The 20046-nt window shown below is 43.3% G+C and overlaps 1 protein-coding gene across 3 annotated transcripts in view; it reads right to left on the bottom strand.

The window, feature by feature from the left end:
- The window catches only part of IGSF11 (immunoglobulin superfamily member 11), a 106763-nt gene that overhangs the window by 13938 nt on the left and 72779 nt on the right, over positions 1-20046 (bottom strand). The window lies entirely within an intron of this gene.

Here is a 20046-nt window from a genome sequence, read left to right as displayed (position 1 = left end):
GTGATAACCTGAGAGTGTATAAAGCAAAATAATTTCCAACACCTTCTTTCTGTCTTTACTGTCTCTGCAGGAGACGCCGGAACAAATAGCAGGAAAACTATCATATCATTGTTTTAGAGCAAGATCTTCCTAACATAGGTGTTAAACCTATACTGACACTAACTTTTGGTTTATACAGTGTCATCCTCTGTGCTAAACGCAGGTCAAAAGCCAAGGTAACATCTAAACACCTTTACCCCTATGGAAATCATCAGACGCAACTGCTGGTATCTAGTCATGCCCCCAGCATAGAACCTCGCAAGTAAATAGATCCATTTTACCACAGTAAGAGTAATCTTGGGATTGCTGCCCATCCTGTAGGATATGCAGGCTACCAGACACTAATCCAGGGAGAAAGCGCAATGTCAGGGTCTTGAACTCATGCACTGCAGTATTTCTTGCCAAGAACTCTACCAGTTGACCAGGGACATCGGCTACCTGCTAATGTGTGCTAATCACAGTGACCCTTCTCTCTTACCATTAATAACCTCATCTGAATTCAGCAGACAAAGATAACAGCAAAACTTCCTGCTGACCCACTCTGCCCTGGCCTCAGCTGTTAGCCTGATGCATAATGGTCACTACCACCCCTGCCATCCTCCTTTTTAGAAATAGGTTTTTCTCTGCAGGCCAGCTGGGAGGAGGATTTCAAGCAATTGTCTGATTGAGATGACATGGAGCACATGTCCCTGCCCCTGACCTCCCCAGCTTGCAGCCACAGAATGGATGAAAACTGGACTTTAAAATAATAAAACAAAAAAGACAGAAAAGCTTTCTGCTATATATACTTCAAGGATGGTTTCAACTTCCTCCTATGTTCTTGTCAGAGAAGCCAGATTAGCTGTTGTAGGGATAGAAAAGGGGCTCTCATAACATATAAGACAGCTGAACACCATGGAAAAATTTGCTTCTTTCCTCCTACTAGTGTGCGATCCTCATTTGCTCAGGTTTACACCTCAAGGGTTTGATTTGCTGAACTGCCAAGCATTTGAATCTGCTAGGGAAACTAAGAGGAGCAGGGCTTTCTATGTAACAGGGATCACATTATGTTAAGCTCTCTGTGTAATGTGAATGATCTCTTCCAACAGATCTTAATGCTTGTGTTTAATTACTCACAGTCATGAAATCATAAAAGAAATCATAAAAGAGGTTTTTAAACTGTGAGAAGAGCATGCAGGTTCAGCAGCTCACTAACATGTACGAATTCGGAACAAGAATGCACATCTGGTTTACAGATGTCGCTGTGATAGCAGGGTGAGAGCCCGATGACCCAAATGGTCCTTTCCAATTCTGGACTCCTGTTGTACTTCCAGTACTGGTTTCTCTTCTCTGTTTCTCTCCATCCTGGCTGGAGCTGCCAGGGAAACCACCTTCTTAACAGCTCCTGCTAGCTGGGATGGTTGCCTTGCATTTCTGCTGCCCAGGATGCAGAATGCAGGCAAGTTAGTGATAAAAAAACAACTGCATTGTATTATAGCAAGATTATAAATATAGGAAGGGACATTGATAGGAACAAATATAGCATCTACAATGACATTAGCTAGGATAAAACTAATCAATCACTGTGCTCTGGGGCATGCATTAATCCTCTCTCCATGGTATAGTGTTGCACAAGTAGGTACATTATGGAAGGTTTAACATTTCCCTCCGATGCATGCGGCATTGGCTAGAAACAGAGACTGATGTGATCTGAGCTGGCAGTCTTTGAATTCACAGCATTTGCAGAGGACTCAAGGAGCAGCTGCACTACTGAGGTTGGGGAATTTTTTGCTGTAGCAGAAGAGCAAGACCAGAGGGGACCTAGAAGGGATCAGGAACTCACTCAAGTGCCCACTCATTGCTCCCCTGAACTGAAAGAGAGGAGGGAGCCTCTCTTTAGGCTCCCTCCTAAATTAGGGTAAGCCTAATTCCCTCCTGAATTAGGGTAAGCCTAATTCAGACCACTCTGTGGGACTATTACTTACCAACTTTGCCCATTCCTGGCTGTGCTCACCATCTTAGTCATCAGTGACTCATCCCTCCAGGACTCAGGTGAGGAAGTCAGGAGCATGCAATCTGTTTCCAAAAGGTGGCTGAAGGCCACAATGAGGAGCGTACCCAAGGTACAAACAGGGTGATGTGACCTTGCAAGGGGCTGCTAGTCATTTCTTTCCCTCCTAAGGTCTTCCAGAGATGCTTACAGAATCATTTTCAAAATCACAGGCACAGCCAAGGAGGAAAATGGAAGTCTAGCTGGGCACAGAAAGGTGTCTTGTTATTCTTTGCCTTCTACAAAGCTGAGACTGGCAAACATAGTCCCTCCTTCTTCACTCCTAGTTCTGTGATGCATCAGCTCTGGAGAATCCTGTTGCAGTAACTTAAGATGTTGCCATCATTTACTGTTTTGCCTTGTCACTCAGCACAAGTTTGTTGCCCTAAAACTAGTGAAAGAAGAAAGGAAGCTCACAGCCAGGCATTCATTAGCATAAGCTGCTAAGAAAGGGAAAAGGGCAGCCTAACTTTCTTTGCTGAGAAAGGGAAAAGCCACATGGCAGTCATGCTATCCTGTTCTGCTCGCTGCTACAGTGGAGGTAATATTCAACAGGAATGAATGCCCAGGGGTAGGAATGTTTTAAATTGCCATGGCCAGTTACTTTAGCTAAAGTGACTTAGGAATAAAAACTTAACAAGTGTTTGTGCAGGCATGCTTAAGGTAGGAAGCTCAGCTTGAGTTTGCAAAGAGCCTGCAACAACAGGTCAGAGCTACATACTTTTCCATTCATCTAGCTCAGATGCCAGTATAAATTTCCCACATCCCCTCTCTTAATTATCTCACTGCTTTACACAGCACATCAGAAAAGAAAGCACACCTTTTACAGGAAAGATTGATATCTGTTTCCTAAAAGAGGGAAAGGAGACAGAGTTGACTGAGAGCAGCAAAGGCATAAGTTGGCTTCATATTCCTGAAGCAGGTTGCAAAACCTCACAAGAGCCAGCTTTTAACATTTGGGGAGCACCAACAAGGCCAGTCACTGTCTTTGAAAGCATTTTCAGGCATCCTCTTGGATATCTATAACCATACCTGAGGGCAGTGGAGTCCACAACATGCAAATTACAGGATAAGGCAGCATGGGATGAGATGAGAGCTGCATGTAACTTGCTTACCCCAGAGCAGGAGTCTAATTAGAGCTCTTCCCAGGATCGAAAAGTGAAAATAGCCTCAAGTTCTACTCCCCACCCCCGTCCATCCTATTTCCCTGCTAATATTCTCCCAGCGCAGCCCAGTCAGCAGAGATGTGTTGCGCTGCAGATCAGCGCCAAGTGCTGGCAACAGCACGTGACATTTCTGACACAGCAAAGTGGCCTCCTTAGGGAGAAAGTATCCACTGGTGCCTCTGCAAGAGAAATGCATCTAGTCCAAAGACTTGGGGAAAGAGAGTCAGGGTTAGGAAGTGAAATTAAAACAAGTCGACAAAGCTCTACTAGGACACTCACTCTTATTTTCTGTTTGCCGAGCCATAAAAAATACATTAATGGCCCAGCAGCTTTGTAAATGATTTATGGTGAAAAGAATAAATTTCTTCCTTCTCTCCTGGTTTAAAAAAAAAAAAGGGCACAACATAGTCATAAACAGCTTAAGAAGTAAAAACAACTCGAAGTTTAAATAAGTTCAATGTTATATTGAGTGGGAAGGACAGAGCACATAAGGGATACGATTAAGGCCCAGTGAGGGAAGCAGGCACAGGAGATGGCAGGATGAATGGATGGGCAGGCTGGACTATACAACTTGTTTGTGGTGGGAAGAGGCAGGAGTGTGGGGTGCAGCTACATAGGAAAAGGGGTGGGAGTAGGGGAGGGAGAACCTACTTATCAATGACTTTTAAGACTGCTCATAAATGGCTCCAAGAATGCACTAGGAGATATCCATTCTGCATATCCCACACCTCCTGCACACATTATAGGAAAAGTGCCGTTGAAACAGAGACTGCAAACTCACACCTGAGTGGCTTTTTCTTCTACTCTGACACAACCATCATCAGGTCTGACTCAACCATCATCAGGTCTGACTCCAGCACAAATAGTCCCAACCTAAGTTTCAACTCTGGTTCAACTACTATATCCATTCTCCCCTAAAATGAGGAAGAGCAAAGGGTAGTGAACAGAAAAAGGACAGCGCCTGCCCTATTGGGCACAAGCTGGATGAAAATGCAAGGACATGCTGCTATGTGCGCTCTCACTGCAGACATCACTGACATGCTCTGGGAGTGCTCCAGGAACCTCAGTTGCTCACGTGAAACCCAGTCCTTGGTGGTGCTGCTGCATCTTCCAGAAATGATGAAGCAGTGAGATAACAGGAACACGATGTATCCATCCACCTAGATGTTGATGGACTTCACAACAAACAGGAGAGCAACCATGAACACAAGGGTGTGCACATGACAAAGCTAGTAAGGCCAAGGCAGAGCTTGGGTCAGCAACGAGGGCTCCTGCAGGGCATTCTGTATGAGAAAGCTTCCCTGCAAATGGGAGAGCAAAGGCTGGGCCAGACCTGGATCAGTCTAGAGAGGGAACTAGGACAACTGCAGGAGAAGGAGGTTGGGGGAGAGGAATGAGAGGCTGTGGCAGCAGTGTGGGAGCTGAGATTGGGATTAAAGAAGTGCAGAGGGCCATAAACAGTGAGGCCTGGGGGTAGGAAATAACTCCACAAGAAATGGCCCCACATCTCCAAGCTAAATGCAGAGGAGCTCCCCTAGTGCTTCCTGGGGTACCCACCTTCCCCCATAATCATTATATTCCAGCATCATTATCACCCCATGGTTGGTTATAATAGCCCATGGGGGGTTATGATGGGCTGGTCCCTCAACAAAGAGGTGCCTAGGATGAAACAAAATAAAATTGTTTAAAATAAAAGCAACCCCTGAAGAGATAGAAACCAGCTATTTCTGAGGAAAAAAAATATTTAGCAGATGTTCTTTTGTCTTCACTGTGCCTTTGAGCTCCCCTAAAATTTTTCCTGTTCCGTGACTCGGCTCTGAGTCCTGCTTCACCTGCATTGCTGCCTGCATGGCCAGCAGAGTGCTCAAATGGAGCTGGGGCCATTCGGCCAGACAGTGATGCCCAGGCTGATTTGATATGTCCTAACAATTCCACTAAAGGCAGTTAAGTCACTGGAAATACACTTGATGTTTAAAAATTAAGCACATGTTTAAGTATCTTGCTATATCAGGGCTTAAAGGTCTAATCACATTTTCATCCATTTTGATAAAAAAATTCCTGTGGTCCACTGGTATGAGAGAAAGCCATTAAGTGAGTGAAGGCACAATCACAGCAGAACTTCCCTCTCTCATACACAATGCTGAAAACAAACCTGATAAAAGCATAAAAGCATAACTTTCAATCTCCAAAAGCAGTCAAATTGAAGATAGCTTTCATGGGGATTTTCAAAGACACTAGACTTCCATTTCTTAAATTCTGTTAATCCCAAACTACTTTGGATGTAAAATTATTAAAATTATTAAAAACAAACAAACAGAAAAGAAACAAAAATGGAAAGCCCTTTTTCATTTAAATTGAAAAGGAAGGAAGACCCAAATTTGTCTTCTGATCTGGCAAATGTCAGGTCAGTAATTGAATGTTTCAGATTATGAGTTGAGCTATCTGAAAGAGATTGTAAAAGGACAATTTTCTACTGGGAAAAAGAAAGAGTTTTCATTAAAATCAAAATAGGTTATAAGAATATCAACTTTGATGACATTTTCAGTGAGTGAAGACAAAATGAATTACTTCGACTTTCCCATTTAATTACGGTAATACTTGCACACTTCAGTTCAATAAGGTAAAAACACTTTATTTCAATCCATTTAAACTTTTGCTGCATACTTAGATGTTACATAAATCATAACTCACATGATTTTATTTAGTAATGGTACTGTGTTACATGCACACACATCCTTAATACACTATGTTCTTTTCAACATCATGTGAACAGTATCTTTCCCCAGTGGAAATTTCCCCTGATTTTTGTTCCATCCACTAAAAAATCTGGACTCTCACTATGGTGTGTAAGGAAACAGAGAGGACGCTTTAGGACTTCCCTGGAATAGATGATCAGTTTGTTACAAGCTTTAGCTACAAACAGCTCCAGACCAATCTAGGAACACCCAGAGTTCAGAAGCTGTGGGTGTTTCCATGTGAGGTTTAGTCCTGATGTTGCTCAGGTGGCAAGTGTAAGGCATGGAGACGTCCACATGGGCCAGAGGAATACATCTATTTTAACACTTCATCATCCTTTCCCTTTATGAGACATACTCCCAGCTCCCTGTTCTCAGTGTCATCTTCCTCATCACCCTGCCCTAAAGCCTAAAGCTTTGCTGCAAGTGTTAATCACTATAAGTCAATCCCGCAGTCTCCAGTCATTTGGAGACATTCATTCCTGCACTGCATGGTGGAAGCAGGACCAATAGATAAAATGTGCACAGCCAGATTAATGCAAATCATCTGCCCGGCTGCTGCATGCCCTGTTGACATGCGGATGCATGCCAGCACAGAGCACAGAAGGGAACAAGTCCTAGTGCTGGGATGCCCTCCCTGCCCACAGCATAACCAGAGTTAAGGCATCTCTAGCTCTAAGTATCCAAGCTAAGATTATTGAGGTTATTTTTTCACAAATTATGATCATCCTCACCTCCAACCAGTGCCAGTCCTCCTGCACTCTAGTTGGGTACCCTGCATTGTGCTGAAAAAAAACAAGTGCAGAAAGTTGCACTGGTAGCTCTAAAACACGCTAGCAGGTAAGGCACTGGGGCAATGCAGAGTCTTCATTTTGCAGTGAGGAAAACCAAGATGGAGAGAGGATATAACTCACCTAAACACCATGCAACAGGTCAATGGCAAGACAAGAATAGAACTTCAGCACTTGATTCATGGACCTTGCTGTAGTTATTAATCATGCTCTCCACCACTGTACCAAGCAGTAGTATTGATTTCAAATTAACACACACTTTTCTTATCAAGGAGGGAAAAAAAAAGATAACCAAGTAAGCTCACTATTTTCAGCTATGTTGGAGGCCAACATGACTGTAAGAGCAAATGCTTTCTGCAAGCAGCCCTGTCCCAAGATGCTCCAGACTGGGAGATGCAAAGCACCAAGGAAGCATCAGATGCTCACAAAATGCTCCAAAGCTCTTCAGAAGGTTTTAAAAAAAACATGCAGTATCATCATAGCATGTTTGAAATGCAAGAAAGAGTCTTTGTGAATGCAGCTGCTGCTGTTCTTGTACATGACAATGTGCCTCTCCCCTTACCACCTTCTTTTCTGAAGCCAAGTCCTGAGACTTAATGGTGGGTGACTAAGTCTCACAATGCTGTCTGATTTTATGCTTGCGCTCTCTTCTTCCTTTCATCCAATACCCTAAATTCCCTTTTACAAGAGCTGCTAACTTTTGCAAACATAAAGCTGCTAAAGACTTCCCTTGTCTTAGAGACAGAGTCTCAGTCTACAGATTTTCCCTCTGTAACAGATGCAAGAAGCTGTTTATGCCCAAGCAGCAAAGTACACAACTGCTCTGAACTAAGTAAGATTTTTTTTCTGCACAGCTGGCTCAGTTTTTCACACAGATGTTGTCACTCCTGCCAAGTCTAAGAGCACACAGAGCAGCATTAATATGAACGAGCCCGATCGGACATTCATTTAACAACAAATTGAAAATTCCCCAAGCACAGCTTGGATGCTGGATTTTCCTTTTCCTTTGCTTTTTGCTTTAATGCACCCAGGGAAAAGGAAAAAAAAATAGTAAACTAGAACAAAAACATAAGAAGCCATTGAAGGAAGACTTAGTCTTTTTGGGGTAAATTCCCTTTTTGACATTCAAAACACACATGTTAATCTTTAATGTTAAATCCTGGATTAAAAATTCATTCAAAAATCTTACAGTTTGGAACATTTACAAGTCCACTGCATTATTAAAAGCTCAGATTGGTGCTACTCTGCATAAAGAAGTCTCTCCAAACTCTTCTTCTCTTGAAGCCAAGAGCAGGTACTCACTGTTCGCATTTATTCTTTAAGTTCAGAGAAGCCTTTTTGTTGTTCTCAAAGGCTGAGAAAAGCTAACACTGGCTGTCTCCAGTTCCTGTTTCAGAGTACCGTCACTCACTCTGTTGTTGTGGGGACCAAACTCGGAGCCAGTGGAGGACTTGCACCAAATTCTGCAAATGCCCAAAACCACTTCCAGTTTTAATGAAGTGATGCAGGAAGCACAGCCCTAAGGAAAGAACCACCTGTGCCTGATATAGTCTAGGCTGCCACAACTCACTGTGGCAGAGGACCATTTCCAGAGGACCCAGAGAAATATTTTACATCAGGGAAGGGAGAATTGTTCCCAAACTGCTTTATGCCATCTTGTTATAAATTTCTCATTTAGAAATACAGGGCACAAGGCTGAACCCTCAATTTTACTTACTTTTTTTTTGTACGCTGTTTTTACTTGTCTGGGGAGGAGGGCCGAGGGACCGGGCAGCATGTGCAGAGGCATTTTAGTATTTTACAAGTATTTTTGGAACTATTTAATCTCTGACCAGCTGCAGTTTCACAACGATGCAGTAGGCTGAGCAGGAGGTTTCCATCTCTAGATTCTGTGGTACCACATTGTTTACCATAAGGGGTAAAACTTCCTTTTTAAGTATCAATGTTTTTAACAGCCACGTCAGCACAGTCACAGTTACTATCACAAAACAGCCTCTCTTCTACCTCCTTTCCTGCACACACTGGCTCATTTCTTTTCAAATCCTCCACCTGAGACCATACCCAGGAGGCTGCCCTCACCTGCAGCCAGCTGGGTCCATGCCAGATGAACCACTGTGTCAGCCAAGGCAAGCCCTGCCCACGCACCTCCTGGGTGAGAAAGGTGAAAGGGAAGTGAGCACAACTCTTGGAGGGAATGTCCCCCTTGGTGACGTGCTGATGCCTCGCTGACCCTCCAGATGCCATCAGAGGAGAGGACCTCTCATCTGCAGTTGAGACTGCTGCGTGAAGGGTACTGTGTGAGACCACGTGCACTGCACTGCGCCACACAATGGGCAACCCCATTGTCACTAGGCTCCAGGCAAAAACAATGCAATCTGTCCCTATCTTTAAAGTGGTATCGTCATCAAAGAGGAAAGAAAGAAAAGAAAAAATGCATAGAAAATGCACATAGAAATCGCACTTGTGTCTCCCTTGTTTATCATAACTTTTCCTGTCACATTTGCTAATGGCAATAATAATAATAATCACTGTAGTAGAAATATGTTTTGGCTTCTTTCCCAGTTTCTCCTCTTGTTCACCAGGCAATGAAGTCGTTATATTACCAAAACTACACAGAGACCCAGTGTGGCAGGACAGTCTCTGTGAAGAAAGACTTTGACAGCTTCCCATGGAAGCTGAGAAAACATAAGAGGGGTTGAGGAGAGCCCTTGTCTCAGGAACAGAGGGCATGATAGGCAGGAGGGAAAAAAAGGCTGGCAAATCTCCACTCTATTTGCCAAGAGTGGAAAATGAGGAAATAAACAACAGTGAATTAACACTCAGTCCATCACACAAACAGTCTAGCTCAAGATGCCTCATAGTTCATCTCCCAGATCATCTCTCCTTCCACAAATAAAAGTCTTCTGCTTTGAAATTCATGTGTCCATGAAATCAGTTTACAATTAAGACTCTGGAAATATGGCAAAACATATTCATGAACATCTGTTTGAATAATAAGCCTGAATTTGCTTTGACAGTATTCACCCGACCTGGTTTCCTTGCCTTCTGTAAGTGCTCACACCAGCTCTCCCCTGTTCAAAGATGATGACATGAGGGAGAGGCTGCTGCACACACTCATGTAAACATGAAGATGGTTTTGGCTAGCGGAGGAGGGGTTTCCAGCGTCCCTTCCAGAGGTTACTGGGTACTTCTTGAACTTCATAACAACCAACTAATAGTCCTAAAGTCAGAAGGCTAAAATTTACTGCATCAAGGTCTGGTCTGCCACTAAGAAATCTGTATGTGGGTTTGAATCCTCTGCAGTTTGGAAGGAGAGGGCTTATGCTGAGGCCATACTTGCTCCTCTGGCTGTGTGCCCTCAGGGGTGCAGATAAGCATCCCTTCCACTCCTCCTGCCACCTTCTCTCCCTCAGATCTGCCTGCATAAATAGCTCTCACACACAGCTCTGGCGAAAGGATCCTCATTAGTTGGTAAGAGGAAAATTTTTCTCCTATAGATTATGCTTAGAGGATCAGGTTGAAGAGCAAGAATGCAGGCAATCTGCAAGTCGTGCTGGCAATCTAAATTGATGATCTGAATCCCTCTGGCAGGGGAATGGGAGTAGGGACAGCCTCTGATATCTCCATTTACCTCAGTGGTAGTCAGGGCAGTACATCTGACTGCAGCCTTGCTCCCTGCCTCCACTTGACAGGCTGTGAGCTGAAGCAGTGCCCATTCACCCCACCAGTGTTCTGTGCTCCTTGGGCACATGGCATTGAGGAAAGGCAGGTAAGCAAGAGAAAAGACTGATAGACTGATGGAAGGAGTAGAAACCATATCCCAATGTGTACACATGGGCTGAAAGTCATAAATACTCAAAGCAATAGAATGTGACATTGGGAAAAATATTTCACGAAAAGCAGAGATGAACAAACTCAACTGCATACACTTGATAGCCAGTTAGAGAGAGAACATGGAGTTAAATTGGCATAGCTTACAACATACATCCCACAAAGAGAGATGGAAAAGCTGCCCACTGGATGCTTCAACAAGAGTCCCATATCTCCACAGATATTTTGGCTGTCTCTAAGCAGGATGTCGAAGGACTAAAGAAAAATGCAGCAAGACAAGAGGAGTCTCCAAGCAGGAAGGAACCAAGAGCTTGAGAAAGACCAGCACTAAACTAGGTAAATCCTCGAACAACAAAAACTCAGAAGATGTTGTCTTTTGAGGCTGCCACATGGATACTGTTTACATTCACAGTAAATACAGGCCACAGGGAAGGGATTCAGCTATAATGACAAGGTGGTATTGTGGGAGGCTGTGTTGTAGTGGGACTGCCAAAAGGCTGCTGCCCATCCAGGGATGACTTTCATCCAAGGAACACCTTTTTACAACTTCTTGCCAAGCTCTCAATACTCTAGGACCACTGATAAGTATTTCTACACTCATGTTACAAAATGTTAAAGTCTTATCCAAACTCTAGGAAGCAGGAAACTACAGCAGTGGAGGACAGAACTTCTGCTAGGCTGGAAGACAACATTGCTTTAAACAGCACATGCAGCAACAATCTATAACCACAGAGGACAGATGAAGAAAATACAGCTGCCTTTGGACAGTGGAAGTTCAATGAATGAAAACAAGCTTCCATTAGTTTTTTGGCATGAACATCCCTAGCTCAAAGTAATTGTGTTTGGCTCACACTTATTTTAATTGATCAAGAGGAATGGTGTTGCTGCCTCCATAGCCCCATTACACCTAAAATGATGACTAACAGCTCAGTACTTCTCTGGTAGAGAGAGAATACTGGGTATCCATTCACCCACCCCCTTCCCTGCAGCCCTGTCAGTGACTCTCGCAAATCTCTCTCACTCAAATACTGCCCCCATCAATGACACCCAAGAGGACATGCTTCAAAGCAGTGTGATTGTGCCCACCACTGCAATAGCGCTACTGACTGTAGCTGTAAGAACCAAAGGACAAGGCTGAGGGGAAAAATCATGCCCCCAGGTTGAAGGTCATCACGTGAATCCTCACTCCCTGGGACCTGCACTTACTTTGCAGGCCATAACTCCAACCCTGTGCCAGTGAGACACCAAACATGGGGATGCGGGATGAGGGGTGGCAGCATGCAAGCTCCCTGCCATGAGAGCATGTTTATCCCCAGGGCAAAGAGGTCAGGCTGCTCAGTGCAGCTGACAAGGCCGTGCAGAAACAGTTGTTTTGCATCCTCCAAGAAGTGAAAAACAGGAGGTGGCAGGGTGGTTTTCCTCCTGCTTTCTGGATGCTTGGGTTTCTGAAAGATTTCTCTGTGAGGGGCTACCCAAAAGCTCCATGGAGCTGGAGTGTCAAACGTTAACACTCAGCGCTTAATTTGTGGTGCAAATCCTGTCAAACCTGATTACATCTTTTTGGCCCTCTGAGGCATCCCAGGCACTCCTGACTCCTGCAGAGGGCTGAGGCTTTATGGAATGACCAACTGTTAAAGCGAGTCTGCAAAGCGGCAGGATGCACAGCGTATGCTCCAGCACTAGGCATGCCCTCTCCTCCAGTTCACTGACTCCATGTACGTACACAGAGTGGCCAGCAGGGAATATACCCCAGGAGGCTCAATTAATGAACATATTTGAAAACTCCAGGCACCATTATGCCAGAAGAAAAGAGTGATAACATTAGCATCTGAGCAAAAGCTCTTTGGGTTAAGAAAGTAGGGAGATAGGGCCAGAGGCACTGGCTGGCAAGCTGGGAAGCATCCCATAAGCACAGCAACCTCTGCAGGGGACTGCCACACTCATGTGTACCCGACACATGAGTGCCAGAGAGGCAGGACCTTTTAACAATGGAGGATCTGGCATAATTAAATGGGAATCCATAAAATACGGTAGACATTTCTTTCAGGTCATCTGTGAAAGGAGAAAGTGATCATCGTGAAGGAAAGAAGGAAATCAGATAGAGATAGTGAGATATGTCAAAGGGACAGAAAGAAACAGAAGAAACATAGATAGAAAAATGCTAAAAGATAAATGTAGTATGCATTTAATTTGCATGAGAAAAATAGTTCTTTTCCTCACCGATCATCTTTATTAGCAGCAGAATTTGCAGTGAGATCTCAGACTAGCTATCTTGCTACGACAATAACACAGTTCTGAAACATACTGCTCCAGGAAGGATGTGAAAACTTCACCTTGGGCAGCTTTTAAAGGCAGAATGTTGGGCTGACTGAGATGTAACCAGGTACTTTGCCTGAGCAGCACACAGAGAAGATCAGTGGCGCCTGAACATTTGGCTCACTATCCACTATCTGATTTTTGGAGAACAGCTGCATGAAACCACTGAGTTTGTAAGAGCTATTAGTTAATACAGTTTAACTATATAGCACTTACTTCAGCTTCACAGACCACAGGTCTTCTGAAACTGTTGCCCCAGAGCATCAAGGCTTCACCCTATAGCACGGGTCACAAGATCAGCACTATAAATTTCTTGGGGAAAGGAGGCCTGCAAAGGACCTGCAGGGCACATCTAGCAGGCACCACTGCCCACCCCAGCAACCACACATAGACACTGGGCAACTGGGTCACACTGCACCACAGTGGATTCAGGAATACAGGAGTCATGTGAAGCAGAGATGGGGTGCAGCAATATTAAAGAGGTCTACATGTCCTCAAATAGCTGAGTGCATCTGCTTATGTATATCCATAAACAGAGGAAAAGCACTATTTCCTCTGGATCTGCTTGTAAAGCAGATTTAGGAGAACTAGATGTGGGTTCTGACTTTTTCTTCTGTGCAGCAGTCCAGCAGGAGGAAGCAGAGAAAAGGAGCTGACACAAAGACACATCTTCCCGTGCACAGGGTGATGCGCCAAGAACTCTCTGTCCAGAGCATTCTGTTGTTGCAATTTGGGGCAAGTACAGTTGTACCCTTAGGCAGCAGCCTTGCATTCCCCTCATGACTCCTGCTACCTTACAAAAAATAAAAAATCCTGTAAAAACATTTGTCCACCTCAATTTCTCTCTTAGCCAGCCTTTACCTCAGCCATGAAAGCAGAAAAAGAAGCTGAGGTCTGATATGCCACTGCATCTACCCCTTTATCCCTATCTTCTCCTCAGCACAATTTGAAGAGTAATGACCTGAACCAACCTCAGTTTAAGACAATGGGTGTCTGTGTACTGACTTCAATGGAATTTAGATTAATATGGGATTGTAAAATCTCCAAAATTAATGTGACTGTAATGCTGTTAAAACAATGGCTCAAAGGTCTCTAGATCTCTGAAGTTAAAGGTTTCCCTTGAAATTAAGCAAGCCACACTGCATATCCTGCATTGCCTATGATTATACCTCATACAGAGAATGAAACAGAGTGCTGCCCATCTGAAACCAAAACCCAGGAATACAAATCACCGTACACGAAAAGCAAACATTAAGATTAGATAGGTAGCAGCAGCTATCTACCTCTTTCTTTATCCCTCAGTTGATATTTGTATCTTCTTCACTGCGATGCTTTTTGTTCTTGTGCTTTTCTTGAAAAATTAATAAAACAAAAATGTTAGAAGAAGCCAGTACATGTAGAACAAACAGTTCTCTGACAACAGTTATTCTACAACAACAGAGCGCAGCAAATTCGGCCTTGACCTCAGCTCCATGTAGCTCCACCTCTGAGCCTCCTTTCCTATTCACTGGAGGCCAGGCAGGAAAGCAACAGGATGCTGAGGAATATGTCACTAACAGTGACACCTTCTGTCAGAGCTTCTCTCCCCATACAGGTAATGTCCTTGTGCTTATTATCAGCATCCTAACTGCACAGAAGAGAAACTGAACTGCCTGGCTCCCATTTGAATCACAGTAATCAATAAATTGTGACTACTAACAATTACAGATGCCCATCTTTAGACAAGAGAAATTAGCTAGAGGCCAAGTACCCACAGTTCTGAAGGCAACAAGGATTGGCAGTTTGTAGTAAACCTTTCTCCAGTTGCTTCAATAATGTCATGTCTCAGCGCAGCCCCATAGCTTCTCCTGCAGACTCCCATGGAAGTGGAGGCAGATGGATGGAGTCGGAGGGGGGAGGTATGCAGTTACTATTTCCTCACCTTTTAGGAGCTGCCTATTTTCCCCAGAACATTCCAGGGAAATCCTGAATACATTTCGTTTGGCTGGGGTACAAGGCTATTTTTAGGGAAACAAATAGACATCCAAAGATCTATTTTTAATTTTCATTTAGATTTAGCATTTATATTTTATTTGTTAATTTTGCTTTAATCTCCTTGTAATTTATTACTCCCTGACTGTCACAGCAGGGGAGAAGATGGACACAGGGAGGAGGGTGAGGAGTAGGACTCAGTGGGAGCAGTGATGAGGAGGGTACTATAAGAGGGAAGAGAGTGAGGGGAAAAGAGTATTGTTGACAGCATCTGATCCTCTGATTAATGTATTTCTAAGCAGATTAACCAAATCCCAACTGCTCTGTGCCAGGTTTCTTCTTTAAGCTTCTCTCACCCCCATGTAAACAAAAAGACATTTCCTCTGAGCAAACATCCAATGTTTGCTCTGGCAGACTCCCTGCCCTAATGTAACACAACACTATGGGGCACAGGAGAAGCAGGGAAGTATGGGTCTATGGAGGTAACGTCTATTTTTAAGAGTATTTTGTGCACTTTTCTTCACCTCCTCAAGACTTTGCATGACTCCTGATTTGTCCATCCTCAGGAAGTGTGGAAGGATGCCAGGAATGATGTGGAAAGATGAAGAAGCAATGGCTGGTATTATTCTGGTCCCAGAGGTACATGAGAACTCAGGACCTCATTACACTTTGCTTATCCATAAGTGCTCTCCATGAAACTTGTGAGGAAAAGTAAGGAAAGTAAGTAAGAGCATCTCCAAAAGAGACAGCAGGAACTGCTAAACACAACCCACTTCTCCCTGCCCTGCCCCACAAAATCTTTCACGATAACCCCCTACAAGAATGAAACATGACTGTTTCAAACCAGGTTCTTGGAGTATTTCATAGTCAGTAGTTATCTAAACCCCCACAACCCCGTATCACTGTCCTCATTTTATAGATGGGGAAACTGAACGTAGGAGAGACTTCGAGGTTAGAGGGCAGGTCAATGGCACCACCCCATTCACATGAGCTAAGTTACAGGCATCTTTCCAGGTCACAAGATCAGCCTTGGCTGAATAGAGGTTCTCTAATGAGTCTCCAAATTTAGCTTCCAAGTTTATTTGTTTACAGATCTTGTGAAGCAACCCCTCCAGCCAGCCAGTCTCCAGCCCACAAGTGCAGGTTTGCCATCTCTGCTAGGAACAGCCACAGTGGCCATGGGACATCTCTGCCTGCCTAACACGCTGATAGAGCTCAAAGACTATACCCGTCTTCAAGCATTGCAACATTGCCTACTAGTCTTGAAAGGCAGCCTAGAAGGACGCAAAGACATCCTGCTCCCTTCTCCTTCTCACAGCTGCTCATTTTTTCATCCAGGTTTCCTCCTAGCATGGTAAAACCTTTAAAACTTAAGCCAAAGACAGGCTAAAACTCAAATGCTGGCTTTGCCACACAGTGAATGTTCCTAACATAAATTCTCCACACACAGAACTTTTAGATGAAACACTTTAGATCTTATTGCATTGTACAGAATGGTGTTTTCCTGCTGGTGCCTTTTCATGAAGAAAATCACCAGACAAGTCCTTTGCTGCAAATGGAAGTGGAGATTGTGAATAAAGAGGAACATACAGAGTCAGTTAAGGCTGTAGGGAAAAGATAAGGGCAAGGGGGAAAAAGCAAATTAATTTATGCTGCCTAAGGCACTGAAGGGAATAAAAAGGGATTTACAAATTCATCAGGAGAAGAAGCACCAGAAAGAAGGTAGGTTCATTAATAAATGAGGATGAAATTAATGGTTCAGAAATGGCTGAGCCGCTTTTAAAAATCTGTCCTTAGCCAGAAGAATAAAGAGAGGAAGTTTGGACTAGAAAGGAGGGGAAAAAAGCAAGTTTAAAAAAAGCAGAAGCATAAATAACTTGATGAATGATATCTCTGCAAACCAAATAAAGCAAACGACATCCTAGAACTTAATTCAGAAAAGACAGAGACATTTTTAAAAAGTACTTCTCAATTTGACAGAATTAATACACAGCTGAACCTTAAGCAATCTATACATATAAGCACCTGCATAAACATATGCAGGATCAGGAGCCTAATTTGTTATGGCAAGGCATTGACAAACATATTATACCAGTGACAAATAATCTGACGATTTACATTGATCTAGGGATGCTCCACAAAACCAATCAAAAAGCAAAGATAATAAAGATTTTCAATAAGTAATAGAGCTGCCCATGTTTAATTCCAAGTCAATATCTATCCCTAGTGAAATAATGAAACAAATATGAAGGGTCATTAATAATCTAAGGAATAAAATCAAATGCAATACACAAACAAAAGTCTTTTGCTTTTTTAGTACGTGTGCACAACTAGCACCCAGAGGAAAGGCAGCAAAAGCAATTTGAAGCTTTAGGAATTTGAAGGTTTTGACATTGCCCCATTGCATCAGTCTGACCAGAAGCAAGAGCCCACATATCAAAAAAACTGGCCAGAGGTATCAAAACAAAATATGTTTTGTTGGACTAGGAAATGACAAATGATGCGCCAAAGGGTTTGCATCTGCATTGGTCTTATTCAACCAGTGTCACAGGAAACCAACACTAACTGGCCATGAAATTTACAGATGACACCCTACAAAGAAACTGCAAATATAAGAAAGATAAGGAAACAGGCACTTGACAAACACAATGCTCCTTAAAATTACGCATGTATGGATGATGGTCTGAAAGTCAAAGCAGTGAGTAGCATGAGTGGGACAGAGGATGATTGAATCTAGACTCATCAAAGCCACAAGCTGAACCCAACAAAATAGAAAAATGCAAGTAATGTCCCTGGAGAGCAATAACCCAAAAGATGGATACTCAGCAGGAGGGAGAAAACACGGAAGCTGTTTTGTTCCCTGAGACTTCAGGTTACAGTAAATAGCAAATAAAAAATCTTGATGTGCAATATTAGCAAAATAGGCTGTTGCAATTTTGGGTGGTGAAAAGAGGTGCATCCCGTCACAACAAAGGGAGATAGAAAATAGTTTCTGCACCATTTCAATGCAACCAGCCCAAGGATTCAATTTTATTAATTCCATTAATTTTTTCTTTATAAGCGATAAATGAGCAGCAAACTAGAAAAAAATCAAATACGATTGATAAACAGACCTAGAAGAATTTATTAAGAACACTAAGAAGGGTTAAACGTGTACAGCTTAATAAGGAACAACCCCAAGGAAGTAAACTGTAAAATATGCTTGATGTATGTGAATACAGCAGAGTGGGAGGAGGTAATAACTAGGAGTTATGAGGTTAAACTAGAACCCAAAGGAAGAAAAAAGAATAGACCTTGTATCAGGAAATGAGTTGGTCTGCTTCTGCTTCTGTATCAGTAAAAATTAGAAGTAACTCAGCAGAAAGGAAAGAAGGGGCACAGAAAACAGGACCTATGAGTGCATCCAGAGAGATTATTTCAGAGATCCTTTCCTTCTCTCCCAGTCTTCGGACTGTCTGAGATCTCAGCTCCCAAGCTCCAGCAGCACTCTTGGTTGCACTGATTTGTTCCTTTGCTTTGGGAAAAGCAGTCTCTTTACACAGTGTACAAGCACTGGGAAGAATTCAAGTCACTGCTGAGGCAAAACAGCATTGCTGGGTGTTTCAGTGGCTCTCGTTAATCTTATGCCTATTAGCAACATGCACAGTTACATAAAAGAGATACTAAGGCTTTAATTCCACTATTCATTACCATTATTAATACAGTGACATACAAATACATAATTAAGACCTCCTGTCCCTAGGAAGGTCATGTTTCCAGATGCCTGCTGACTACTAGAAGGGCTAGGAGAGGGGTACAATTTCCGAGTTCCTCTAAGCACTACATAAACAGACCTGACCTCGTCTTCTAGACAATGATGAAAATGAACATTCTTATCTCTCATTGAAATTTAAGTCACCTCAAACCACAGGTACACCCACAGAGCCCTAAATCTGGGGAGGAACATCCTTAGGGTCCTATGTATTTTCAAAAAGACAAAATCCACAAATCCAACCCGCAAGTCAGGAGCTGTCCATGTCTGTTACTTAAGAGACAGTGAAGGAGAAAACAAGAGTAATAGTGCTCAGCAGCCCCGAGAACCTTCACCTAAGTTGCTGTGAAAGGTCTGCACTACTGCAGGCATGGGGAAGGACAGAGCACACTGGAGAGAAAAGTACTGGAAAGAGTCACTGCTTGGGGGTGACTCATGACAAATTTGGCTGCCTATTACACCCATTACCACAGGATCAAAGAGTGCTGAGATAGGGACTTCCAGAGTCTTTGTCCACTTACTGAAATAAATAGGCATCACCTGCCGAAGAGGTGTCTTCTGGAGGTTAATACACTTAATATCTTTATTATATTCATTCCTCATTTTATGACGGCTAAATCTTGGCTTGTCCTATCTTCATATGCTGTAGACCCAAATAAATGGGACGCGTATTTACATTCCCTACTGAGTATTTTGGGCATGGCCAGACGCATCACAGCTTTAAGTGTTCCAGGTCACCCAATAGGAACAATACTCAGTTGCACTCCATGGTCCCAGACAAGCAACCTCAGATGCCTGGGGTATAGCACTGGAGACCTGCCTTCTTAATGCCTGGCAGAAGCACTTCAGGAATAGCAATGCTTTTATCCAGCAAGCATAAAAACTTCTTTACAGCTCACTTGCCCCACCCAGAGGCATTTGGCTCTGTGTCTTGCAAATACTGAAGTTCTGCAGCCTCCAAGTTCCAAAGAAGAGAGGGGTAGATAAGAGCTGTATCGCTGAATTAAACGCAAGAAGCAGTAATAACGGTAACAAGGGAATCCTACAGACCTTGACAATTATCAAGTTCAGGCCCTCTGGAGCTTTTCTTTAGTCTCTCAGAGTTGTGGAATTGATCTGGAAACCACTTTATTAATGTTCTTTTCTTTTCCTCCCCTTCTCCCCAAGCAGAATCATCATTTATTAATTTATGATTAAATGAATTATTGATTCTGACTGCACCTGCAGTATTCACCATTGTCCTTCTCTCCCAGAGATATCTTTGACTGATGTGAGAATGGCAAGATGTCAGAGAGACAAAAAGAGGGAGAGAAGAAACTCCCTGGATGCAGGACCTCAGACAAGCATGCTCCCCACTGAAGTGCCAAGCTGCAAAGGGTGGACACAATGCGCCAGGGCACAGCAATGGTGCCACCTT

This window comes from Phaenicophaeus curvirostris, chromosome 1, assembly GCF_032191515.1.
Source record: "Phaenicophaeus curvirostris isolate KB17595 chromosome 1, BPBGC_Pcur_1.0, whole genome shotgun sequence".
NCBI classification, from domain to species: Eukaryota; Metazoa; Chordata; class Aves; order Cuculiformes; family Cuculidae; genus Phaenicophaeus; species Phaenicophaeus curvirostris.
Note: the sequence above shows the minus strand (reverse complement) of the source record. Positions and strands in the feature narration are given on the sequence as shown.